This window comes from Gorilla gorilla, chromosome 18 (assembly GCF_029281585.2).
Source record: "Gorilla gorilla gorilla isolate KB3781 chromosome 18, NHGRI_mGorGor1-v2.1_pri, whole genome shotgun sequence".
In the NCBI taxonomy this organism is placed as follows: Eukaryota; Metazoa; Chordata; class Mammalia; order Primates; family Hominidae; genus Gorilla; species Gorilla gorilla.
The window spans coordinates 35,753,383-35,780,049 of record NC_073242.2 but is presented as its reverse complement, the minus strand read 5'-3'; the positions used below and the strand labels follow the sequence as shown (position 1 = coordinate 35,780,049).

At 43.0% G+C, this 26,667-nt stretch overlaps 1 pseudogene; it reads left to right on the top strand.

The window, feature by feature from the left end:
• Positions 1–2,531: 2,531 nt before the first annotated feature.
• Positions 2,532–26,109, top strand: LOC115932703 (thioredoxin domain-containing protein 11-like; annotated as a pseudogene).
• Positions 26,110–26,667: the final 558 nt, after the last annotated feature.

Below are 26,667 nucleotides of genomic sequence, written 5' to 3'. Positions count from 1 at the left end.
ATGGTGCCACTGCACTCCAGCCTGGGTGACAGGGCAAGACTCTGTCAAAGAAAAGAAAAGAAAAGGTACAATAAAAACAGTATCATAATTTTCTGGGACCACTGTCACAGCACATGACACATATATATTCCTCTGCCCCATTCCCTCCTCAAACCCTGAGCAACTTGATCTTGGTATAAAAAGTGGCCAAGAGGCTGGGCGTGGTGGCTCACGCCTGTAATCCTAGCACTTTGGGAGGCCGAGGCGGGTGGATCACCTGAGGTCAGCAGTTTGAGACCAGCCTGGCCAACATGGTGAAACCCTATCTCTACTAAAAATATAAAAATTAGCCAGGCGTGGTGGTGGGCACCTGTAATCCCAGCTACTTGGGAGGCTGAGGCAGGAGAATTGCTTGAATCCAGGAGACGGAGGTTGCAGTGAGCTGACCTGGTGCCACTGCACTCCAGCCTGGGCGATAGAGTGAGACTCCATCTCAAAAAAAAAAAAAAAAAAAAGTGGCTATGGAAAACTCAGATACAAGTTGGTGTGGACGAGTTAGGGCTGACCTAACCTTTGAAAAGTCGTACAGCCTGACCCGAAAGGCCTAGTGTATTTTGAAACAAATTTATAATTGTTTCAGAAGAACGTTCTGGGCCAGCTGCAGTGGCTCAGACTTGTGATCCCAGGACTCTCGGAGTCCAGAGCAGGAGGATCACTTGAGGCCAGGAGTTCAAGACCAGCCTGGGCAGCACAGTGAGATCCCATCTCTACAAAAAATAAAAAAGAGAACATTCTGCTGCCAGAGCAGGGCCCCAGTTCTCAGAAAGTGAAGAGGAAAGGAGGCATTCTTTTGTTAATCCAGGGTGGTTTTCTGGTCAGTAAGACACTGCCTTGCATTTGCTCACAAAGGACTGTGGGTTTCGTGAGATTAAACCACAGACAACAAAAGTACTTTGGACCTTATGAAGCCCTGTGCAAATGTCAGATGTCTTATGGAAGTGTAGGGTAAATTCTGTTGCAGCAAGCTACAGTGAATGAGGACACTGGTGACTTTTGACCATATTTATTTTCTTTAGCAATAAATTGTGTAACTCTAATCTACACAAAGGAATCAACAGAAGTATAAGTGGCAAATTAGAAGGTTAAAAAAACTCTGTAACTATATATTTTTTCTCTTAGCTTTTTAAAACAAGATTAACACTGTATGGTTGGGTTTGTAACATAGATAATAAGGGTAATAACAACACAAAACAGGGATGAGGGACAAGTTAAAAATAAAGGAGTTAATGTTATACTAGAAAATAGCTACTTTCTACAAAAGAAGGCAGTAAAGAAGAAACAAAAAGACGTGACAGGTGGGCGCAGTGGCTCATGCTTTTACATAATCCTAACACTTTGGGAGGTCGAAGGGGGAGGATCGCTTGAGCCCAGGAGTTCAAGACCAGCCTAGGCAACATGGAGAGACCTTGTCTCCACACACAAAAAAAATTTAGCTGGGCGTAGTCGCACACATCTGTGTTGCCTACTACTTGGGAGGCTGAGGGGGGTGGATCGCTTGAGCTGGGGTTGTCAAGGCTTCAGTGTGCTATGATTGCGCCATTGCACTCCAGCCTGGGTGACACAAGACCCTGTATCAAAAAACAACCAAAAAAAAAAAGTGACATATAGAAAACAAATAGCAAAATGGTCGGTGTACATGAACTCACAACATGTTGGGCCTGGGTGGTTGACACATTAAATGTCTGGCCAATTGAGCAAGACAGCCATTGATTGCCCCATTCTACATCCACAGAAGCAGAACCAGACAGGAAGTGATGAGATTTGCACCTGGGTCACATAGCTGACCTGTGGCAGAGGTGGCGTCTCAGCTACTGGCCGTTAGCTGTGCCTTTTGTTTGTGGCATAACACCATATTGCCTTAATGCCCTCGAAGTTTTATTTGTCTAGTTTGTTGTTATTGACATTGGAGGACAAGTCCTTTTTTTTTTTTTTTTTGAGACAAGAGTCTCTCTCTCTCCCCCAGACGGGAGTGCAGTGGTGCCATCTCCACTCACTGCAACCTCCGCCTCCAGGGTTCAAGCAATTCTCTGCCTCAGCCTCTCAAGCAGCTAGGATTACAGGCGCCCGCCACCACGCCCGGCTAATATATTTGTATTTTTAGTAGAGACGAGGTTTCACCATGTTGGCCAGGCTGGTCTTGAACTCCTGGTCTCATGTAATCTGCCCGCCTTGGCCTCCCAACGTGCTGGGATTACAGGCTTGAGCCACCGCGTCCGGCCGTGTTTTTTTTTTCTTCAGTTAAGTGGGGATAAAAAACGGCACCTACGTGCTTCGGGGCCTGTAGTGAGAATGGTGGACACGATTGTTGTCGTTACGGCTCCTAAAACCCAGCGCGGCGAGAGCAGACTACAGCGGTGTCAAGGTTCCAAGTGTTCCCCGCGGGCCTTATCCCAAGGGAGCAGCTTCTCCACGCCCCGCGACGGCGCCTGCGCAGACTCCGTGAGCGGGGTCGTGACCAGTGGGGCTAAGACTGGGCTGCGGGCGGGGAAGGCTTCCGTGCATTTACTTAGGGTGCAGGGCGTGGCCCGTTGGGGGCGGGGATTTGGGCGGTGTCGGTGCCCGCCCGGACTTCGTGAGCCGTGGGCGGAGCTGCGTGCTCTGGGGTGAGGTGGGGCGGACCCCGCGGCGGCGGCGGCGCGGCTGACGTGGAGCGTCCGGGTTAGCGGGTGCGGCGAGCTGCGGGATTGGGGAGCAACGGGCCGGGCCGGGCCTTCGGGCCCGAGGCGGCGGCGGCGGTATAAAGCCGGCGACTGGGAGCATGTAATGTCGGAATGCGGAGGCCGCGGCGGCGGCAGCAGCAGCAGCGAGGACGCCGAGGACGAGGGAGGGGGCGGCGGCGGCCTCGCGGGCTCCGACTGCCTCAGCTCGAGCCCGACCCCGGCCACAGCGTCCTCGGCGGGCAGGCTCCGTCGCGGGCTGCGTGGCGCCTCCCTCATGGCGCGCCAGCGGCCCGAGCTGCTCTGCGGGGCCGTGGCGCTCGGCTGCGCGCTGCTCCTCGCCCTCAAGTTCACCTGCAGGTGAGGCGGCCCGGACCGTGGGGCCCCGCTTGGGCGCTCCCCCTGGTCTGCCGCCTGGAGCCTGCAGGGCCGGGTCTCAGCGGCCTCAGCCGGGGAAGTCGGGCCTGAGCTTGCCCAGGACGGCTGACCCCTCCCGGAACCTGCGGCCACGGCTTCCCACCTTCTCCTTGCCCCGGCCCGCCCGCGGACATTATGGCGAGGCTTCCGGGTGGAGCCCTGCGCCCTATCGTCCCGCTTTAGTGCCGAGGGAGGCGGGTCGGGGGTGCTCCTCACCTCTTGGAGTCACTAGGGGTGGACCTGTCACTTCGGCCCGGGCTGTAGGACCCTCATTTTTCACCGATTTCATTCCCCTTAAGCTTCTGGTGTAGTGATCCACAACCGTCCGAGAGTTCCAGACCCGTTTTAGAATTCCCGCACTCATTGATCTAACGATTATTTTTATTTTGAGACGGAGTCACGCATTGTGTCCCAGGCAGGAGTGCAGTGGCGCGATCTCGGCTCACTGCAACCTCCGCCTCCCGGGTTCAAGGGGTTCTTCTGCCTCAGCCTCCTGAGTAGCTCGGATTACAGGCGCGCGCCACCACGCCTGGCTAATTTTTGTATTTTTAGTAGAGACGGAGTTTCACCACGTTGGCCAGGCTGGTCTCGAACTCCTGACCTCACGTGATCCACCCGTCTCGGCCTCCCAAAGTGCTGGGATTACAGGCGAGAGCCCCCTCACCCGGCCTGATCTAACGATTATTTATCTGCACCTACTATGTGCCGGACGCTCGTCTGGGTGAACTTTTTGCTCCCTTGAGTGGATGGGACAGTGAACAAGTAAATATAATTTTTTAAAGCTTCAGTGCTATGCAGGGCATAGAAACGATGGCGGTGAGAAAAGACTTCCTAAGGAAGTGACATTTGAAGCTTATACAAAAAGGAGAAGGGACCAGCGCTGGGAAGATCCCGGGGGAGCGTGTCCACGGTAGAGCGAACAGCAAATGCAGAGGTTCTGAGGCTGGGCAAGCTTGGTGTTTCCCTGGAATTGATAAAAAGGCCTGACAGTAGGCTGGGGTGTAGGGAGTAGGAACATGAAAGTTCATGTGTGTCTTTTCAGGAATGTACACACATACAAAATTTGCTCTATGTTTCAGGTGTACTTCTGTTCTCCCAAATCCACAGTGGGTCTTTTGGGATTCCAGTTTATAAGATCTGTATTGCTACTAGGATATCTGTGATTTCACCTCGGAACATTTTTGAGTCTATTTAGCACGATATGTGGCCAGTTGTCAAAGAGGTGTCAAAAGATTGGGGATTTTAGTGGAAAGATAAATTATAATAACTCTCAGTGAGCATTTTCCATAGGCCAGGTACTGTCAGCAGGGTTTCTCAGTCTTGGCACTGTTGATATTTTGGGTCAGATAATTCTGTGTTATGGGGGCTGCCCTGACTACTGTAGGATGTTTAGCAGCATCCCTGGCCTCTACCCACTAGATACCGGTAGCACACCCCACAAGATGTAACAACTACAATGGCTTCAGACATTGTTAGATGTCCCCTGGGAGCAAAATTGCCTGCTTGGGAACCACTGTTTCCATGAAGCATTTATTCATTTAGTACATAATTGAGAGCCTAGTATGGGTGTCATTTAAATCTTACAATCCCCATTAAAGTTTGAATATACTGTTATCTTTCCCAGTGCACAGATGAAGGAGTCCAGCCTTCGTGATGTTTCAGAACCTGCTCCAAATCACACCTACGTAATAAGGGGCTGAGCTGGAATTTGAATCCTTTATTGTCAGGACCTCCTAGATTCTTAACCTTGTACTTTATTCTTGTCTCCCACAAGGACAGTATACAAAGTATTTTACAAGGTAGAGTGTTGCGAGGTGACATTTAGGTTCAAATTAGGAAGAGAGGTTTCCCCCTCCAGGGGTTAAGTTTATTTACATCGGTTTGTTAAAGTATAGAAATAATGGTTAATGTTTGTTCTGAGACAGCATGGCTTAATTGATACAGAAGTCCTTTGAGATTGAAAAGGAAGGAAGAGAGTAAATCCAGTTACTAGAGTAGGCAGAATGAGATCCTTTCTTGCTTCAGGCAAGGAGAGTGAACCAGTAAATGGCTGCTGCTTATCTTCTTTCTGTGTCACTGGCAAATTTGACAGTCTTTTAATAGACTCGGATTAATTTTTTTAGGGTCATCTTTGATTGAATGGTGTCATGATACTGTTTATTGCTGTGCAACTGGCTAACATTTCTACCCTGCCTTTTCCTCTTTCAGTTTTAAGATCTTTGCTTTAATAAGGAGATAGGCTTAAGGGAGAATAGGATTTTTTTTTTTTTTTTTTTTGGCTTACTGCAACCTCTGCCTCCTGGGATCAAGTGATTCTCCTGCCTCAGCCTCCCGAGTAACTGGGATTACAGGTGCGTGCCACCATGCCCAGCTAATTTTTGTATTTTTAGTAGAGATGGGGTTTCACCATGTTGACCAGGCTGGTCTCGAACTCCTGACTTCAGGGGTCCTCCTACTTCGGCCTCCCAAAGTGCTGGGATTACAGTGTGAGCCACCGCGCCCGGCCTAGGATTTTTTTTTTTTTTAATTTAATTTTTATGAACAGCTCCAGGCTTGAAATAAATGTCTGCTCTCTTCAATGTCTGTGGCTTGGTTGAGTTCAAACCAGCTAATATGGAAAAGGTTGATTTGAGGTTGAGCCACAGTGAATAATCGTGCGTTTCTGGGCATCTAATCTTTACTTACCTGTGTCTCTTCATCCTGCTCGCCTTTCTTTTACCTTGATTTAGAGGGAAAAAAAAATTGTCTGTGTGTAGATACATATGTGTGTATACATGTATTTATTTTGCTTTATTCCATTTTGTAATTTCAAAGCTGCCTTGAATGGTCTTTGCAAGGAAGTGATGTAGGGTGTGAATTTCATAGGAAAATTGGGGTTTCAACAGGCCTTTTTTTTATGTTGCCCCGGCTGGAGTGCAGTGGCTATTCACAGGTGCAATTATGGCATGCTGCAGCCTCAAACTGCTGGGCTCAAGTAATTCTCCTGCCTTAGCCTCCTGAGTTTAGTAGCTGGGACTATAGGCACATGCTACTGGCTCAGCAACAACAGGCCTTCTTATTTGCAACCAATTCGAGTTTTTTGTACCCGAGACATACCCCTCATAGCTGCAGGAAATCTTTGCTCTATGTATAGTTTCTCTAAAATGTGAAGCAGATTGATGAGTTAAGTAGAAACTCACCAGTGTTTCTGATGGAGTAGAGGCGAGTGTTTCTTCTCCCTGGCCAATATTTGATTTTTGATTGGCCTTGTACTTTATCTGGCTCATTTAGGAATGCTTCTGAATATGCAGAGCAAAATTACTGAGCTGCTCTTTATCCTTTCGTTGACTGTCAGACCTACATTTTTCCTCAGATTGCATTATTTGATGCTTACATTGCATTTTTTTTTTTCTTTTGAGATGGAGTTTTGCTCTTTTTTCCCAGGCTGGAGTGCAATGGCGTGATCTTGGCTCACTGCAACCTCCGCCTCCCGTGTTCAAGCGATTCTCCTGCCTCAGCCTCCCAAGTGGCTGGGATTACAGGTGTGCACCACCATGCCCAGCTAATTTTGTATTTTTAGTAGAAATGGGGTTTCCCGGTGTTGGTCAGGCTGGTCTTAAACTCCTGACCTCATGTGATCCACCCGCCTCTGTCTCCCGAAGTGCTGGGATTACAGGCATGAGCCACGACGCTTGGCCATGTGCAGTTTGAATGGTAGAAAAGTAATTTCTCCAAAGAGCAGAATTTTGGATCTCTTGAAAACGTGTCTTTTTTTTTTTTCCTGTAGTACCCTCCCCACCTCTTACGTGGCTATCTTCTTGTCATTCAGGTCTCAGAGCTTAAATTATAGCACCTCCCAAGCCACCACTCCATCAGAGGAGCTACCATGTCCTTCTGTACATTACCTTGTTAAATTTTTCACATAGTGAGCATTTAGTATATTTTTATTGTTTACACATTTGATGTTTTTCCTGTCTTCCTCCCCTAGAAAGTGGTCTCCTCGACAACACACAGTGCTAGCTGCCGCAGCCTCAGTGCTTGTGCCCAAAGCACAGTCACAGCTGCTCAGTAAAGAATTTTTGAATAATTGTGTAAGTGATTTTTTCAGGTTATGAAGGCATTCTGCATAGACTGAAAGCTCTCTGATTGAAGGTTAAAATATTAGTTTGAGTGAATAAATAGGTGACTTGCTCCGTTGAATACTTCTGCCTGTTCTGGAATTTCATATAAATGCAGTCATAGTGCATGTACTCTTTAGCACTTTTTTCACTCAGCATAATCATTTTGAGACTCATCCAAGTTATAGTATATATGAGTAGGTTTTGCTTTTCGTTTTTATTGTGGAGTAACATTTAAGTAAACGGGTAAGAATATACCCCAGTTTATCATTTTACCTCATGAGTCATGCCAGCTTTCTTATGCTTACTGTTTACATAGTTTTTCTTTTCCCATCCTTATGCCTTTATCCTGTGTCTTTATATTTAAGATATATCTCGTTTAGATAGTGCATAATTGGGTCTTGCTTTATCCTGTCTGGCAGTCTGCTCCTCCTAATTAGGTTGCTTCCTTTTTTTTTTTTTTTTTTTGAGAGACGTAGTCTCGCTCTGTTGCTGAGGCTGAGTGCGATGGCATGATCTTGGCTCACTGCAACCTACACAATTCTCCTGCCTCAGCCTCCCGAGTAGCTGGGACTACAGGTATGTGCCACCACGCCCGGCTAATTTTTTGTATTTTTTTCAGTAGAGACGGGGTTTCACCATGTTAGCTAGGATGGTCTCGATCTCCTGACCTCGTGGTCTGCCTGCCTCGGCTTCCCACAGTGCTGGGATTACAGGCATGAGCCACCGCGCCTGGCCTCTCCTTTTATATTTAACGTAATTGTTGAGGTAGTTGGGTTTAAGTGTACCTTTGTGCTCCTTGTTTTCCATTTGTACCGTCTGGCTTTTGTTCTTTTCTTGTTCCTTGACTTTCTTTCTTTTTCTTTTTTTTTTTTTTTTTTTTTTTTTAGATGGAGTTTTGTTCTAGTCACCTAGGCTGGAGTGCAGTGGTGCAATCTCGGCTCACTGCAACCTCCGCCTCCCGGGTTCAAGCGATTTCTTGTGTTTCAGCTTCCCGAGTAGCTGGGATTACAGGCGCCCATCACCACGCCCAGCTACTTTTTCATTTTCAGTAGAGACGGCGTTTCACCATGTTGGCCAGGCTGGTCTTGAACTCCTGACCTCAGGAGATCTGCCTGCCTCGGCCTCCCAAAGTGCTGGAATTACAGGCTGAGTCACCGCGCCTGGTCTCCTTTACTTTCTTTGGGGTTAATCTCATCGCGTTTTAGGTTTCCATGTTTATGTTCTCTATCTCGTTTAGATAGTGCATAATTGGGTCTCATTTGTTTCTTAGCAAAGCTGCCCTAATGGTTTGTGGTATGTGAGTGCAGATGCATGGACAGCTCAGGGTGTTTACTAGGGCCCTTCTACTTGGTGGGATGCAGCCTGGGCCTAGACCTTTAGGTCTTGATGGGGAAAGTTACTTCTGACCACTTGTTTGTTCAGCGTTCTTTTCTTTTTCCTCCTGTTCTGTTTCTTGTGGGAAGCTCAGGTGTTCAAAAAGCCCATTTTCCAGTTAAATAGGCTGTTGCTTTGTTACTTATCTTCATTAGTTTTAGGATTATGATATATATCTGGAGGAATGTATATTATTGTTTAATTGTTACTGTTACCTGAATGCCCTGGATAAGTACAAGCCAACTCCAGCTAATAAGCTTAATGTTTTCTCAAAGTTGAGTTGATTGTAAGCATCTCCTGTGGAAATCTTGTTAATGGTAGTTTACATGCTCCCTCACCGTAATTCTGAGCTTGCATGCTGGTGGCTCTAAAGCCCTGGAGATAAGTGGCTTCTGTGGAGAGTCAGGCTGCAGAAAAAGGAGGATGAAGTCTTTGGAATGTGGATTATTCAGAGACATCCTTCTCTGCTCTCCACTGCCCTGCCAGCCTACACCTAGGGGACAGAATCTCAGAGAACTGTTTCCAACGTATTATTCATGTTCTTGCATTTGCTCAGCCAGATGTTGCCTTTCTAGGGCAGTGATTTTGGGACTCCATTTTCTTATTCAAAAGAGGATTTTCCTTTTAAACTTCATTCTACTTCCACAGAGCTATTCTTAGAAGAAGATAAACTAAGCAATCTTTTCTGTGTTTGCTCTTTTTTAGTCGAGCAAAAGATGTGATAATACCAGCAAAGCCACCTGTCAGCTTTTTCTCCCCGAGGTCTCCAGTCCGTGACCTCTTCCAGGGGCAGCTGGATTATGCAGAGTACGTTCGACGGGATTCAGAGGTGGTACTGCTCTTCTTCTATGCCCCTTGGTGTCGACAGTCCATCACTGCCAGGGCAGAAATTGAGCAAGCGGCAAGTCGGCTTTCAGATCAGGTAATGCTCACATTCAGCTTAAGAATCAAATGACTGTCAGTCCTATATGTAGGGCAGGATGTCCCCACAGAGACACCTTGCCCAACGGGCAGACTTTGCCAAGGTGAACTCCAGGAGTCGTTTCTAAGTTACAGAGCTTTCTATAAAGCAACAGAAAGGATTTCCAGTTGTGGCGATTGTACTCCAAGGCAAGTGTGGGAGCAGATTCTGAATCTCATAACACAAGCCAATGCTTATCCTGGGGTGCCATACTGTTTGGTGTCAGCACTGAAAAAGGTCGAGGGACTGAAAATCCTAGTTCTTGCATATCCATTTGATACTTGCTAGTTAGGTATTTTAGGTAAGAAAATGTATGTATGATATGACTGCATTGTAACAAGGCCGACCTTTTTAATATATGGACCAGAACTATATTCAGCAGATAAGGAATGCCACCTTTGGGCTAGGTAAGAAAGATATATAGGCAAATAAGTCACCTGTTATGGCAGTGGTTTTCAGCCCAGTGGACCCCAGTTGTGCTTTAGAAAATAAGTATTTTATGATGTCCCTTTTTCTTCCTAAAAAGGAATTCATAGATGATAAAGTTTTCCTATACATGTAATTTCAAAATAATCTAATGCATGGATTGTAACATAGAGGTGAGGGGGGAAGAAAGTAATTTGTAACTAAATGATATATATTTTAGTATGTAAGTGCACGGTCAGAACAGGTCCATATACCTTTATGTAGAATCACTGTGAATGGGATAGTTACAAACGTAGACTGATAAAGGTGATATGTTGGTGACTTACCTGCCACATGGACATTGCTCTTAGTAATTGATTATCCTAAATGGTGAACAATCTTGGTAAAATCCTGAACTATGCAAAGCCCTTTCTGCTCTCAGTTTACATAGAAGTTGCATTCCTGAAAAATTCAGTGAACACAAAAAGCATGCTTTGGATTCACATGTAAAATGGAGCTAGGTACTGGGCTTCGATAATAACAGTTTCTCCCTAACATCAGTGTTTGGCAGGCATTTTGAGCTCCTCTGGAATGCTATGGACGACTCCTCTGTGTGCAAAGCAGGTTTGAGTGTAGCAGGACATCTACCAACACCCCTGCCCTACGTATGCACTGTAGCTTCCCCCAGTCATTGTAGCAAGCAAAAAGCATCCCACAGATTTCTAAGACTCTCCTGCTCAGAACCACTGATCTGAAGTAACGTGTGTAGGCAGCTGAGTTCCAGAAGTTCATTTGGAACTGTCATTTGGTTTTTCTTAGAAACTGTGGAGCCTTCCAAATTTAGAGAACAAAGTTCACGTTGCCCATGTTGGGCACAAGAGGGATATCTATTGTGTTTTATTAATAAGTGTGAATTAGCTACCTTACTGTCAGCCTAAGCAGTATGTCCTTCTGAGTGATGGCATTAGTATAATAATAATGATATTCTGGTGTGCCAGGCCCTGTGCTAATTCTCAACCACTTTGCAAGCCGACGCTGTCAGCCCTGTTTTTCTGAAGCAGGACTGCAGGCATAAGGGGTGAAGCAGTTTGTTTACCATCACGTAGTGGTGGGGGTTGTAGTGCAATCCAGGGACTGCTACTGCTTTTTAAAAAAAAAAATTTCAGCTCCTTCCAAATTGAGAGCTTACTATTCCATGTACTCAGTAGGGAAAAAAGTGGGTTTATTTTTGGAAACACACAGAAATCTTTTGAACTGTATTGCATGGTAAGATTGGTAAACACGGTCCAAGTCCTGGCTGGACATCATAGATAAGAGTATGTCTTTCTTTTTTGTTTTAGTGATAAATTATGACCTTTGAAAACTCAAAACAGTTTTTTTCATAGTTTCTGTTTCAGCGAGAGAGGAATCGTTCCATTTTTAAATTTCATCTTTTAAATCTTGGTAACTTTTCAGTTGTTAATTCATAGTCATTTGAGAACCTTTTTTGGCTCTGCAGGTGTTGTTTGTGGCAATTAACTGTTGGTGGAACCAGGGGAAATGCAGAAAACAGAAACACTTATTTTCCTGTAATATATCTGTATCATCGGAGGTAAGAACTTTTTAAATAGCGTCTCTCATTCCAGTTTAGTTTGCCAGTTTATAAATGAATTTTGCATTTTTTCTATATTAAAGTATTAGATATTCACTATAGAAAATTCAGATAATACAGATAAGCAAAAATTATAAAAGAACGATCTGGATAATCCACCCCCCTTTTTAAAGCTAAACATGGGATCAGGCAGTAATACTATTTCCTAAACTGCTTTTCTCACTTTTTTGAGCATCTTTTCATGTCATTACACATTTTACAGCATTGTTTTTAAAAGTACCAATTACTCCAATGTATTTCAGATATCGTAAGAGTGTTTTGTAAAAATACACAAAATTTCTTATCGTTTCATCTGGAGGCATAGCAGAGTCCAGAGTGTATCTTACCATCTATTCTATTGGGAAGAAAATGACTACAAGTACACAGTCCCATGTTCACAATTCTTTTTTTTTTTTTGAGACGGAGTCTCACTCTGTTGCCCAGGCTGGAGTGCAGTGGCGTGATCTCCGCTCACTGCAAGCTCGGCCTCCCGGGTTCACGCCATTCTCCTGCCTCAGCCTCCCAAGCAGTTGGGACTACAGGCACCCACCTCCCTGCCCAGCTAATTTTTTTTGTGTTTTTAGTAGAGACGGGGTTTTACCGCCCATGTCCACAATTCTAAAGTCACAAAGAGGGCTGAAAAATGGAAAGAGTTTTATTTTATCTTATTTTATTTTATTTTTTTTTGAGACGGAGTTTAGCTGTTGTTGCCCAGGCTGGAGTGCAGTGGTGCAATCTCGGCTCACTGCAGCCTCCGCCTCAGGGTTCAAGCCGTTCTCCTGCCTCAGCCTCCCGAGTAGCTGGGATTACAGGTGCCTGCCACCATGCCCGGCTAAGTTTTGTATTCTTAGTAGAGACGGGGTTTTACCATGTTGCCAGGCTGGTCTCGACCTAGGCTGTACTAGAGTACAGCCCAGACCCTGCTGTGAATGATAAGTAATGTCTAAAAATCTGACTTGAAGAGTTTTGGAGATAGGAGATAGGACTTTGGACTTTGTTCAGGGTGATTGGCTTGAAGTTTGTTGAAAGTAAAATGGGTAAAGGAGATTTGATCAGTAGAGAGCTTTCCTTTTTCCTTCTAAAGTTCTTGGGCCCTAATCAATGGGGATTTATAGCAAACATGCACAAACAGTGATTTGTGGGTTCTCTGTCACATTCCATCCCATTTCCGTGTCTGTAACATAAACTGTTGTCTGGCACATAGTATTGACTCCCAGGAACTATTAGATAGTATTTGGGCAAAAACACACTTTTCTACCCCATCTCTACCCCCACGTTTTCCTCTGGATATTAGATGTTTGTATTTTAATATTTGTAGTAAGAAGCCAATTTTTGCTTAGGGACCACTAAGACCATTTTCAGATTTCTTCCCCACTTTTTGGCCAGTAACTTGGAGGTTCTGCCTTTACATGGAAGGTTCAAGTACAGGTTTTTTCGGATACAGGAATACTTTCTCAGAGTTACTGTTTTTGTTTTAAAGGTAAGTGTAAGGTGGTGTACTTAACTCTGTGCTCTGTAACGGGATGATGAGCTTGCCCTGCTGAGGTCCTTGCATTTCTTTTTGGCTTTGAAAAAAGGCATGGAAGCCTAGTGGGGGAGTGTAGTCCTTTCAGACTGCTCAGAGGTGGATGTAACGTGATGTGACATTAAAATCAGAAGAGTTCCATGGAATCAAGTACAAGTGTCATTTTGGGATATGCAGGTATACAGTATTGTCATATATATACTATTTGCTTGCTTAGCTTTTGCAGAAAGATTGAAGGGACCTCAAAGGAACTTTAGAAATATGTCCAACCTTCTTATTTTACAGATGAGGAATTTGAGGTGGTACGCACCTTGAAATGCCCGCCTCCACACCCCTGTCTTTGCATTGTTAGCTTTTACAAGTCACTAGAACCCTTGTAACATCACAACAGGAAAACTCATCAAAGCCTCTTGGCCTGAGTGGTTGAGGTTTCCAGATTGGTAGCTCCTTTTTCTGGAACAAAATAAGTTAGATGCTTTTTTGATTTCTTCCTTTAAATTAAAAATTATTGGTGGTTGATGGGGTTGGTGGTGGTGGTAATTTTTAAACTGAACTAATTTGTAGTAAGTCTTGATTTGGTAGAATTATTAACTGTGTCCCAGCTGTACATGTAGAGAATGCTGTTTTCCACTTTTTTTCATGCTAATATTCCTTTAACATCATTCTGCAGTGCACATGGAAGAATTGTGTTTATCTCATCACGTGTGTGTGTGTGTGTGTGTGTGTGTGTGTGTGAATTTCTGTAACCATGTATTATGGTATTATAATCACAGCCTTTATAAAATTCTTCACTGGGCTCTATTGTTGCTGTTAACAGTAAGCTTAATGTCAATTTCTGTTTAGAGAAAAGAACGATTATGCAGTTGTTGAATTTCACCATAACCCCCCAACCCTTGCCACCTACCATCCAATTATATTTGGGCAGTGTCCGTATTGTGTGAGACTGAAGGAGAGGCACATGAGAATTCTGATTAGCTTAGGAGGATAACTGAATAGTGGTGGTATTACTTAGCGGCACTGAATCCAATTCTGTGTGTCCCCAGGCACAACTGGAGGGGAAAGGAAGAAAGATTATTTATACAGGTCACTGACTTCAGACCTTAACATAATTTGTTGTTGTTGTAATAAAGCTTCAAATAGGTTTAAGGTTAATTCAGTGATCCTTTGTCCGCCTGTTTCTTTTTAGTAGGCCATGGGCTGACTGTTCAACCTGTCCCTTACCTCACAGTGACTAGTAGAAGGAAAGTCTGCCCGCCTGTGTTGAATTGTGTAGTTAAATCCTGGAATCCCTTAGCATGTGGTCAATTTCCAGGGTTGTCTCTCTGTTTTGTTTTTAAAAGAACTACTGTGGGAATTAATTTTTTTTTCAGAGATAAGACTAAATGTTCCTTGTTTGGCAATTCAGTTTGCAGTTGAATTCAAGATCATAGAAGGGTAGGGGCTGCTTGTGCCTCTCCTCACCTAAAATGCTTGTTCTTAATTCTCTGGTCACCTCCTGAGCAAAGCAGGCTACTGATCTGTGACTTGGTTGGATCCCAAAGCAAGACACTTTCATTTTGTGGTGGTGATGATTTTAGTTATACATTACAGGCTTAATGCATGGTGTATTATTTTTATTATTTTTATTTTTATTTTTATTTTTTGGTACTAGTTTTGGACCAATCGAATACAAAGGCCCCATGAGTGCTGTTTACATTGAGAAGTTTGTCCGCCGGGTGATGAAACCACTTTTCTACATCCCATCTCAATCAGAATTACTAGATTTTCTCTCAAACTACGAGGTACTTGTCTTTCATATCTCCTCCTCCATACTCAAGGCCTTTCACTGGGTTGTATTGGATTGTTTGTATTAAAGGGGTTTAAAAAATACCTCCTGAATTGCAGCAAGTAAAAGTCATGTGATAGATCAGCCCCAGTTAAATGCTTTTTTTAAATTTTTTTTATTTTTTTTATTTTTTTTAATTTTTTTTATTGATTTGTTAAATGCTTTTTGAGGTACTGATTATAAGGATGGTTTGTCCAAGAGAGTTTTAAGAGAATAGAGTACTAGCAAAGTCTTTGTTTTTCGTTAGGGAATTTTCAACAGATTTTCATCTTGCCTTACATTTAACTTAGAGTAGATGAGAATTAACTTACAATTTATGTGCAACTGCAAATTTCTAAGAATATTATTTGACACTTCTCATAGCATTGTACTATGATATACCTGGTTTCTCTTGTCAGTTGTAGTTTGGTTTTTTTGAAAACTGGAAATATGTTCCCTTCCATATTATGAAGTATATAACTATTTCAAGGTCTTAATTACAGAAAGTTTTCTAACTCTCCTGATGTAGCTTCTTTCCTGCTTCCCCATTGCCAACTTCAACCCCTGGTAAATTATTTTTATAGTATTTTCTTTTTTGAGACAGAGTCTTGCTCTGACACCCAGGCTGGAGTGCAATCTCAGCTCACTGCAAACTCCACTTCCTGGGTTCAAGTGCTTCTTGTGCCTCAGCCACCCAAGTAGTTGCAATAACAGGCAGTGCCACCACGCCCAGCTAATTTTTGTATTTTCACTAAAGAGGGTTTCGCCATGTTGACCAGGCTGGTCTTGAACTCTGGGCCTCAAGTGATCCTCCCATGTTGGCCTCCCCTCACAGTGCTGGGATTATAGGTGTGAGACACCACGCCCAGCCCTGTAGGATCTTTAATGCATGTTAAGAATGGCTTATTGTGAGGCCAATATTGGCATTATTGAAATATGTAGCCTCAAAAAATTATAAAAGTAGTTCTGCAAAAAATTCATTGGAGCAAGTGTAAAATCATACTTGAGTACAAGTAAAATGATACTTAGGTACAACAAAATCAAGACCATAAATACCTGACAGAGATTAAAAAAACCATGTATATCCAGACCTTCCTGACAGTTTAGAATTGTGGCTAGTTGAATTTTACTGTTTGCACTATTTATATTCTGTATAGATGGGATACACACTTTTTCACCAGAACATCAGTATAGCTTTTTTCAATCATGTTGGAAACTCTACATATGTGTTAACTATTAGCAGAGATTCCCCAAGCAGCAGTATGAATATCTAGTTATTCTGCTTTTAGTTCTTAGCTATGCATCAGAGTAAATATTCCTTAATTACATAGATAGCATATGGATGTCTGTGCACCTCAGAGGCCTGCCTCTCATTTTCCCTGGGCAGGCTGGTGGGTGAGGGCTATATTAAGAGGCAGGGTACTGGGGCCTGATCCCTTTGGCACACTCACTGGGTTTGTGATTTGGGGTGGGTTACTCACTTCCTGGGCATCAGGGGCCTGGGCCAGGGTATCCTTGAGATTCCTTCTAACAGTAAAGTTGTGGTAAGTGGGTTTTGACATGGTTCTTCAGTGGGTTACAGGCAGAGCCACTCGGGACGGCACAGCAAAATGGTGAAGAATCACGAGTCAGACAGACCTGCTTTTAGCAGTACTCCATTGATTGATTGATTGATTGATTGATTGATTGATTGATTTAGAGATGGTCTCACTCTGTTACCCAGGCTGGAGTGCAGTGGCATGATCTTGGCTCACTGCAATCTCCATCTCTCAGGTTCAAGTGATTCTTCTGCCTCAGCCTCCTAAGTAGCTGGGATTACAGGCATGCACCATCATACCTGGCTAATTTTTTTGTATTTTCAGTAGAGATGGGGTTTCACCATGTTGGCCAGGCTGGATTATTTTATTTTTTTGAGATAGGGTTTCACTCTGTCACCCAGGCTGGAGTGTGGTGGCATGATCTCGGCTCAAGCGATCGTTCTGCCTCAGCCTCCCAAAGTGCCGGGATTACAGGTGTGAGCCACCATGCCCAGCCTAGCAGTACTTTAAAAGACTATGCTCCAAGTATTGGTGTGGAGTTCATGTTAGACTCACTAATCTACTGATGACATTACTGCTGATGACATTTAAAACATTACATTAAGTTTTTTGGCAGCCCACTTAGAGTGATGTACAACAGTGATTAAACTGGACTGCCTTTAAAATGGGAACCACAAGAGTGCTACCAAGATGGGGTCCCTAGATCACTTCTGTCAGCCTTTAAAATGACTTCCTCCCAAAAGCTGTGGCTTTTATCAGGTTAGTATCATCTTTTGCTGGGCTTGTCACTGAGATGAGATTGTCTCATTGGCAAGAGATAGATAGTACTTTATTAATTGTGAAACAACTCACTAGTCAAGCCCATTGTGACACTTGTGAAACCATTTGTCTTGCAAAATATACCAAATAGCACAGCCTAGAAAATGTGTCAGTTTTACACACACTGCCTATAAGATAGAGACAGAATTCTAGATCCAGAAATGAAACGACTGTCATGGTTTTGACTGTTGAATAATTAGGAAAGTTAAGGAATTTTTGGAGTCCCTGGAGTAGAACACAGTAAGCTTTTGAATATTCTGCTAAGTTAGGGTTTCTCAACCTTGGCGCAGTTGACATTGGAGGTCAGATAATTCTGTGTTTTGGGGGGCTGTACTGTGGTTTGTAGGATATTTAGCAATATCCCTGGCCTCCACCCACTAGATGTTGGTAGCACCCTTTTCTCCCCTCAGCTGTGACAACCAAAAATATCTGCAGACCTTGCCAAATACCCTTCAGGGGGCAAAATTCCCCCAGTTAAGAACTACTGCTCTGAAGAATTGAGTTTTCCCAATTAAGGCCTTAAGAGGAAGAAAACACGTCTTTTATCATGGGGCTCTCAGAAGGCATTAATTTAATAGTTAAAAGTTTATCTGCTTATAATGGTGGCAGTAGAGAGAAGATGAAAATTAAACAGTGCCTTGACTAGAGAATGCTGGAAGGTTATCGGGGGGGCGGGTGGAAATTATAGCTAGGGGTGAGTTAGAGTGTCATCACTAGAGCTGTCTCTGATACTCAACTTTTTACTCAAACTCCTCATTTTTTCCAAAAAACAAAAACAAAAAAACCCTATACAGTTTAAATATGTGAAGGAACTTGCTAATTTAAAGACATCTTACTATGAAAGATACTTGTTTTGGTCAAGAACCTTATCTCAGTTTATATTTTTTATCAATATGGATTTCAGTATCAAGTGTGTTTAAATTTAAGTATATCAAAATTGGGTCAAAATAATTAATGTTTTCATGGCACTTCTGAAGTTTGACATAATGAAGGATTGGTTTTTTTTGCTTGACTTAGTGTCTGTTAGATATGTTTGTAACATCTTGTAGGAATATGTGTGATAATTTCCTCCTTGTTTTAAAAAAAAATTTCTTGCATAGGATCTGGATTTTAAGGAGGGAAAAAAAAAGAAAAAAAATTGATTAATTATAAATTTGTCTCTAATCCAGATATTTGTGAGCATTTTGGACCATTATAAAATTATATAGTTAGCATTCATTACTTGGGAAGTGATGATGTCCTGAAATACATAATATTCTCTATTGACATAAACTTGTTTTTGAGACAGAGTCTTGCTCTGTCTCCCAGGCTGGAGTGCAGTGGTGCAATCTCGTCTCACCGCAACCTCCACCTCCTGGGTTCAAGTGATTCTCATGCCTCAGCCTCCTCAGTAACTGGGATTACAGGCATGTGCCTCCACGCCCAGCTGTTTTTGTATTTTTAGTAGAGATGGGGTTTCACCATTTGGCCAGGCTGGTCTTGAACTCCTAGCCTCAAGTGATCAGCCCACCTTAGCCTCCCAAAATGCTAGGATTACAGGTGTGAGCCACTGTGCCCGGCTGACGTAAAATTTTATTATATGTATATGGAACTCTATTCATGTATGCTTATTCTATTGTTAGAAAAAGGAATGTACTAATCGTAGCTTGGTTTTAATTTTTAGAAGTCCTATAGTTGAATCCTTTCAAAGGCCTATTCAGATGATTTGATATTGAATTGCTTAGAGTGGAAATTTTTTTTTTTTTTTTTTTTTTTGAGGTGGAGTCTCGCTCTGTTGTCCAGGCTGGAGTGCAGTGGCGTGATCTTGGCTCACTGCAACCTCCACCTGCCAGGTTCAAGTGATTCTCCTGCCTCAGCCTCCTGAGTAGCTGGGACTCAGGCATGCGCCACCATGCCTGGCTAATTTTTGTATTTTTAGTAGAGATGGAGTTTCACCTTGTTAGCTAGGATGGTCTCGATCTTTTGACCTCGTGATCCGCCTGCCTCGGCCTCCCAAAGTGCTGGGATTGCAGGCGTGAGGCACCGCACACGGCCGAAGAGTGGAAGTTTTTAACCAATGGAAAATATTTTATTTGGCTTAGATATCTCAGACCTACCAATATCACATTGCTAATCATTAACCATGGTTTTATGTTTGTAAGCTATGACTCTAAGAGGCTTGGCGAGGTGCTTCATGCCTGCAATCCCAGCACTTGGGAGGCCAAGGTGGGAGGATTGCTGGAAGCCAGGAATTCAAGACCAGCCTGGGCAACAAAATGAGACCCTGTGTCTATAACAAAATGTTAAAAATTAGCCAAACATGGTGGCACATGCCTGTAGTCCCAGCTACTTGGGAGGCTGAGGCTGAAGAATTGCTTGAGTCCAGGAGTCCGGCGTTACAGTGAGCTATGATGGCACCACTGCACTCCAGCCTGGGCAACAGAGAGACTCCATCTCAAAACAAAACAAAGACAAGACTCTGAGACCAGAAACAATTTCTAGGACAACAGTTTTGCCTTTAACTAACTTAAACATCACAGAAAGCCATTAAAGGGTGAGTACTAAAAATTCTTAACTTTGTAAACCCTGAAATACTTCAGTTGTTATTAGCAAAGAAGTAATGCATAAACTATGCATTGTGAAGTGCTCTTCAGTTTTCAAGTGCTTATTTCTAAATGTTCCAAACAGCTGGGTGAGGTAGATGGAAATTGTGGATTCTTCCAACAGATTAAGAAGCTAAGGTACAGGGAGGCTGTGATTTACCTACATGGAGACTGGACGACAGCCCAGCCTTGTGGCTCCCCAAATTCTTGTCTATCGTGTTCCTTCCTCAAAGAAATATTTAAGGTTCCTGAATTGAAACTTCAGTATCTACCTAGGGGTTACAACTTCAAATATTTATTTAATGTCATTTTTTGAAACTTTTTTCTTTTATGGTAGAACATTTTGAAGATGTTGGCTCCTTAATTTGGCTGTTGGCTTTTTTTTTTTCTAAATGAATACTTAAAAGAATAAATATGGATGAAGGATGATGCCATGGCTCTTAAGCAGCAGAGTTTTGCCCTTTCCTGTTATTAATTGGGTCATTCACATTTACTCTGCAGAACTGGGATTATTTTGTATATGATAGTCACAATATTCAGGCAGGGTATGGTCTATAATTTTCTACCCAGGTAAGCACTACAATGATACTTCCCTTGTAAATAATGAATGTAGCTAAAAACTGAAATGAACTTGCCAGGAGATCCCATAAAGGGAGATTAAGAGCTCTGTATAATTTTCTTGCAAACCATGTTAAGAAATTTGACTGGGCCCCGTGGCTCACACCTGTAATCCCAGTACTTTGGGAGGCCGAGGGGGGCAGATCATGAGGTCAGGAGTTTAAGACCAGCCTGGCCAACATGGTGAAACCTCGTCTCTACTAAAAATACAAAAAATTAGCCGGATGTGGTGGCGGGCGCCTGTAATCCCAGCTACTCGGGAGGCTGAGGCAGGAGAATTGCTTTAACCTGTGAGTCAGAGGTTGCAGTGAGCAGAGATCATGCCACTGCACTCCAGCCTTGGCGACAGAGAAAGACTCTGTCTCCAAAAAAGAGAAAAAGAAATTCTACTTACTTCAGTTACTCCAGTTGTGGAATCCCTCTTCCTCGAATGTTCTTCCTGCCAATTTAAATACAGAGAGGAAAATGAAGTCGATTACTGTGGACAACGTATACTAACAGAACCAGTGTCATTTTTATTTTTATTTTATAGAGATGAGGTCTTGCCATGTTGCCCAGGCTGGTTTGGAACTCCTGAGGTCAGGTGATCCTCCCATCTCAGCCCCCAAAAGTCCTGGGATTATAGACATAAGCCACCACACCTGGCCGGTGTCATTTTTATTTCAGTGGACATTAAGTTGATTGGAAAGGGAATAGGACTGAGCAATAGTCATTTAATTTTCAGTGACTAATTTTCTGGCTCCTCTAATTTCAGTATTGTTTGGACATCATTTGTGTTAGGTGTTGGTAGCTTCTACATCAGTAGTGCTTGCCTTCTTATTTATTTGTTTGTTTGATTGTTTTTTTGAGACAGAGTCTCTCTCTCTTGCCCAGGGTGGAGTGCAGTGGTGCGATCTCTGCTCACTGTAACCTCCACCTCCCAGGTTCAAGCAATTCTCCTGCCTCAGCCTCCCAAGTAGCTGCAACTACAGGTGCCCACCATCACGCCTGACTAATTTTTGTGTTTTTAGTAGAGATGGGATTTCACCAGGCTGGCCAAGGGTGGTCTTAAACTCCTGGCCTCAAGTGATCTGAGGGGATTACAGGCGTGAGTGCTGCTGGCCTCTTTTTTATTTTTTAAAGCACTTGACAGATTCATTTGACTTGTACTTTATAATTTACTCACCAAATGCTAACAGTATTATTATTTCAAACTCTTCTATCTGCAGGCAAAATATTTTAAGAATCTTTTCATGAATTTCTGTATCCATTTAAGAACACTTATTTAGCATACATTCATTCATTTATTCCTAACAGCTTGGTAACAAAATTGTTTTAAATTTAGATGGGATGGGGAAAGGCTCGGGAATCTTTTAGGGGGAAGAAGAGAGTTAAGTAAAATTGCCAGATGACAGAAAACATGAGCATTTTGACAGAATTGTAGAATGCTGGTACCCAACATTGTCATATTGTTTGTAAAATTCTACTCTGAATGTTGTGCACATAGGTACTGTTTCGGTTAGTTCACAGCTTTGTGGTTTTTTTTTTTTTTTTTTTTTTTTTGAGATGGAGTCTTGCCCTGTTGCCCAGGCTGGAATGCAGTGGCACGATCTTGGCTCACTGCAACCTCTACCTCCCTGGTTCAAGCAATTCTTGTGCCTCAGCCTCCTGAGTAGCTGGAATTACAGGCGTGCACCACCATGGCTGGCTAATTTTTTTATTTTCAGTAGAGACAGGGTTCCACCATGTCGGCCAGGCTGGTCTTGAATTCCCGACCTCAAGTGATCCACCCGCCTCTGCCTCCCAAAGTGCTGGGATTACAGGCGTGAGCCAGGGCAACAGAGTGAGACTCTTTTTTTTTTCTTTTTTTTCTTGTTTTTTGAGATGGATTCTTGCTCTGTCCCCCACCTGCTGGAGTGCAGGGGCATGATCTCAGCTCACTGCAGCCTCTGCCCCCTGGGTTCAAGGAATTCTCTTGCCTCAGCTTTCCGAGTATTTGGGACTACAGGCATGTACCACCACACCTGGCTAATTTTTGTATTTTTTAATAGAGACAGAGTTTTACCATGTTGACCAGACTGGTCTTGAACTCCTGACCTCAAATGATCCTCCCTCCTAGGTCTCCCAAAGTGCTGGGATTACAAGTGTGAGCTACTGCCCCCAGCCTAGATGTTAAGTTTCTATCAGAATGAAAACCAATTGATGCATTTACAGTCGAATCTTACAACAAGCAAGTGGTTTAGATTGGAAAGATAGTATATTCCACTACAGATCAAAAGTTTCCTCTTTTTTATAACATATTGATTTTAAACTTTACCAACAGATTAAATTTCCACCAAATTTTGGATGCAATTTTGTTTCAATGATCAAGTTCATTTCCACAATGACTTACTAATAATATAGAGTGTAGTGCCAAGTGCTTTTGGGCTCAAAAGGATTCTTTTCGTTTGCCTAGTGCTTTATGGTTCATCAGGCTTGCTCTTTGCCTAACCCTGTGAAGAATTGTTCCTATTTCCACATCAGGCAACTGAGGTTTCATATTGAAGGGTTCTCCCGAGGCTGTTCATTCAGCCACTAGATCTCAGACTTGAGCTTAGGTCTTCTGACTCCAAGTCCAGCACTCTTTGCTCAGGGATCTCAAAATTTGACTTTTAAGACAGATACGATTATTACAGAACAAAACCTGACTGAATGAGTGCCACAGGGCCTTCCAAGAAGGAAGAAGTGATTGTAAACAGGAAGGCAGAACATATCTAGTAGGGGACAGTTAATTGGTTTGGCAGAATGAAGGGGCGTTCTACGCCCAGCTTAGAGAAGTGGAATGAGCAGGTGGAAATGAATGTGTAGGATGGAGGAGCCAGAGGGCCGGAGGTGGGTCCTCTGCAGATCTGAGGGAAAGGAGAGTTGCCACTGTGGAATGCTGGGTTTTGGGGGGGGTTCTATGGTTTGTTTCCTGTTGAAGGGGCTTGATTACAGGTGAAGATTAACCCTGATTTCCAGCAAAGTGTGAAGGTATGTTTGGAGTCAATGAGAGAAAGAGATTCAAGAAGAAACTTAAGAAAGGTTAAAAGAAAATTATTGCCATTGCTTGTGTGGAGTTGTTAAAAGTGATTGAGGACATAACTTACTGATGAAGTTTTGAGCCTGGGAGAATTGTACTGTCAACAAACAGGGTGTGGAAAGACCTACTCATGGGGACAGAAGGAAATTTCAGCTTTGAATGTCCCTGAATGACCACTGTGCAATCCTGTCAAAGCTACTGCAACTCCATCCCTTACCCTGTTTGTTGTTTAAATGGAGGGGATGTTCAACCCCAACCTGAAATTTTTATCATGTGCTTAGGCTTTTTGAAAAAATGAAAGGCAACAAGATGCATTAATTGTCAAATTGTAATATGTCTTGCTTTAAAATATCCTCCATTACACTGTGGCTGACAGTGCCTCAGTTACCTAATTCTGCTCTTTTTCCTGCAGCCTGGAGTACTCGGGTACTTTGAGTTCAGTGGCTCACCCCAGCCTCCTGGTTATTTGACCTTCTTCACCTCAGCATTACATTCATTAAAGAAAGGTAAAAAATGATTCATATTAAGACATTGTTACTTCAGTAGAATTGTTATTTACATCTTTTCCATGTGTTATTATGAATATATATTCTAATTTGCTTGATTCCTTTTCTCAACGTATTTTTATTTATTTTATTTTTTTTTAGATGGAGTCTCGCCCTGCCGCCCAGGCTGGAGTGCAGTGGCGTGATCTTGGCTCACTGGAATCTGCCTCCCGGGTTCAAGCGATTCTCCTGCCTCAGCCTCCTGAGTAGCTGGAATTACATAGGCGCCTGCTGCCATGCCTGGCTAATTTTTGTATTTTTAGTAGATAAGGGGTTTTGCCACGTTGGCCAGGCTGGTCTCGAACTCCTGACCTCAGGTGATCCACCTGCCTCGGTTCCCAAAGTGCTGGGATTACAGGCATGAGCCACTGTGCCCAGCCGTCAGTGTATTTTTAATAATTACATTGTTTAATGTTCCATCATTAGCAAACAGGAAATACTGTTCTGTTTCACATATAGTCTCTCAAATGTTTTGCTTTTTAAAAATATAGCTTGAGGCTGGGCGCAGTGGCTCATGCCTGTAGTCCCAGCACTTTGGGAGGCTGAGGCAGGTGGATTGCTTGAGTCCAGGAGTTTGAGACCAGCCTGGCCAACATGGCAAAACTCCGTCTCTACAAGGAATACAAAAATTAGGCAGGTGTGGTGGTACACACCTGTAATCCCAGCTAGTTGGGAGGCTGAGGTGGGAGACTCGCTTCAACGCAGGAGGCAGAGGTTGCAGTAAAACGAGATCGCGCCACTGCACCACTGCACTCCAGCCTGGGGGACAGAGTGAGATCCTGTCTCAAAAAGAAAAAACCATATATATATATATATATATATATATATATATATATATATATATATATATATATATATATATGATATGAATGTCGGGCACGGTGGCTCACGCCTGTAATCCCAGCACTTTGGAAGGTCAAGGCGGGTGGATCACCTGAGGTCAGGAGTTCGAGAACAGTCTGGCCAACATGACGAAACCCCATCTCTACTAAAAATACAAAAATTATCCAGACATGGTGGCACGTGCTTGTAGTCCCAGCTACTTGGGAGGCTGAGGCAGGAGAATCGATTGAACCCGGGAGGCGGAGGTTGCAGTGAGCCAAGATCACGCCATTGCACTCCAGCCTGGGTGACAGAGTGAGACTCTGTCTCAAAAAAAAAAAAAAAAAAAAATTATTACATCATAATCTTTTTTTGTGTGTATAGTTAAAAGTTTTGGTCAGCATTTTTAGTGGTTATTTTATCTGTCAGATAGGTTGTAATTTAGCAATACATTTCTTTTGAGAAGTATTTTTATAGATATAAAACGCATGTCACATTACAGCATAGGCTACTGCCAGCTTCTCACATCTGTATTTTTCTTTGACTTAGTTGAATTGTATATTGTTTGGTGTCCTGGTTTTTAAGTGAAAGGTCATATTCTCCCAATTGTTTTATGTTGTTGTATGCTCTCTCTCAGTCCTGACTCCACAGCTTGTCAGTTGTGTCAGATCCATTCTCATCTGCTCGCTTGTCTCCATCCCCTTTGTTACCACTCCAGTCTGCGCCCCTTCACCCACACCTGGACCAGACCAGTGGACACATAACTGGTATCCACTCGCTTCTCCTTCCTCAGACTGTGGCCTTTGCACATGCTAGTCCTTCTTCCTGGAATATGCCTCCACCCCTAGGGCTCAGTTCTCCACCTGTCAGGGCCCAGCCCAAATATCGCTTCCACAATTAAATAACTGAAACCACTACCCCAGTCTAACTTGGGTACCCTGTTGTTTCTTTTGTAGCACTTAACACAGTTTGCATTTATGTATGTGGTTACAAGATGATTTATTTAATGTCTTTTTCCCTAGACTGTAAGATTTCTGAGGGTAGGGACCATGTTCCTCATGTTAGTGTTCTTTCTGTATAGCCTGGCACAAAGCAGGGTCTCAGTCAGTCTTTGCCAAGCAAGTGATCACATTAATGACCCTATTACCTTCCCCCAGGAGATCAACCAAAAATATGTAACTATTCTTTTATTATTTTTATTTTTGGAATATTAAAACAGTATATGTGAAACAATTATATGACTGGCAATTTTAATATATACCTGGAAGGTTTTATGGACAGAGAATCTACTATATTCACATTGTTTGTCTGGGAGACATAGGGGGAGAAAAGCTGTCATATAAGTATGTCTGTCTAATCGAAAGACTTTGAGCTGCACAGTTTCAAGTGACTAAGCAGACTTAGCAAATGGAAGTTTGAACTTTGGAAACAAAATACTGCCAACTTAAATAAGCTTAAGAAGCATCCATTCAAAGCTCTTCATGGAAAATTAAATAAAGCCCTTCACAGAAGACAGACCTTAATGAAGACTACATAAAAGGGTAACCTAGAGTCATTCACTAAAGTGATGGTAGCATTCAAGTTTGTGAGCTGAAGAGGCCATTTCAAGGTCGTAGAAGCATGTTTTGTTATTTGATTGGCTTATATTGTGTGCTGCTATGCCGTATTAGAAATACATTACTCATCTTAAATTATTTTTTCATTCAGAGGTTTCTAAAAAGGTGTTCCTTTTAGGAATACCCTTCTAATACGAGGCAGCAGCCTTTTTCTCCTTTCTTTCAGCAAAAGAAG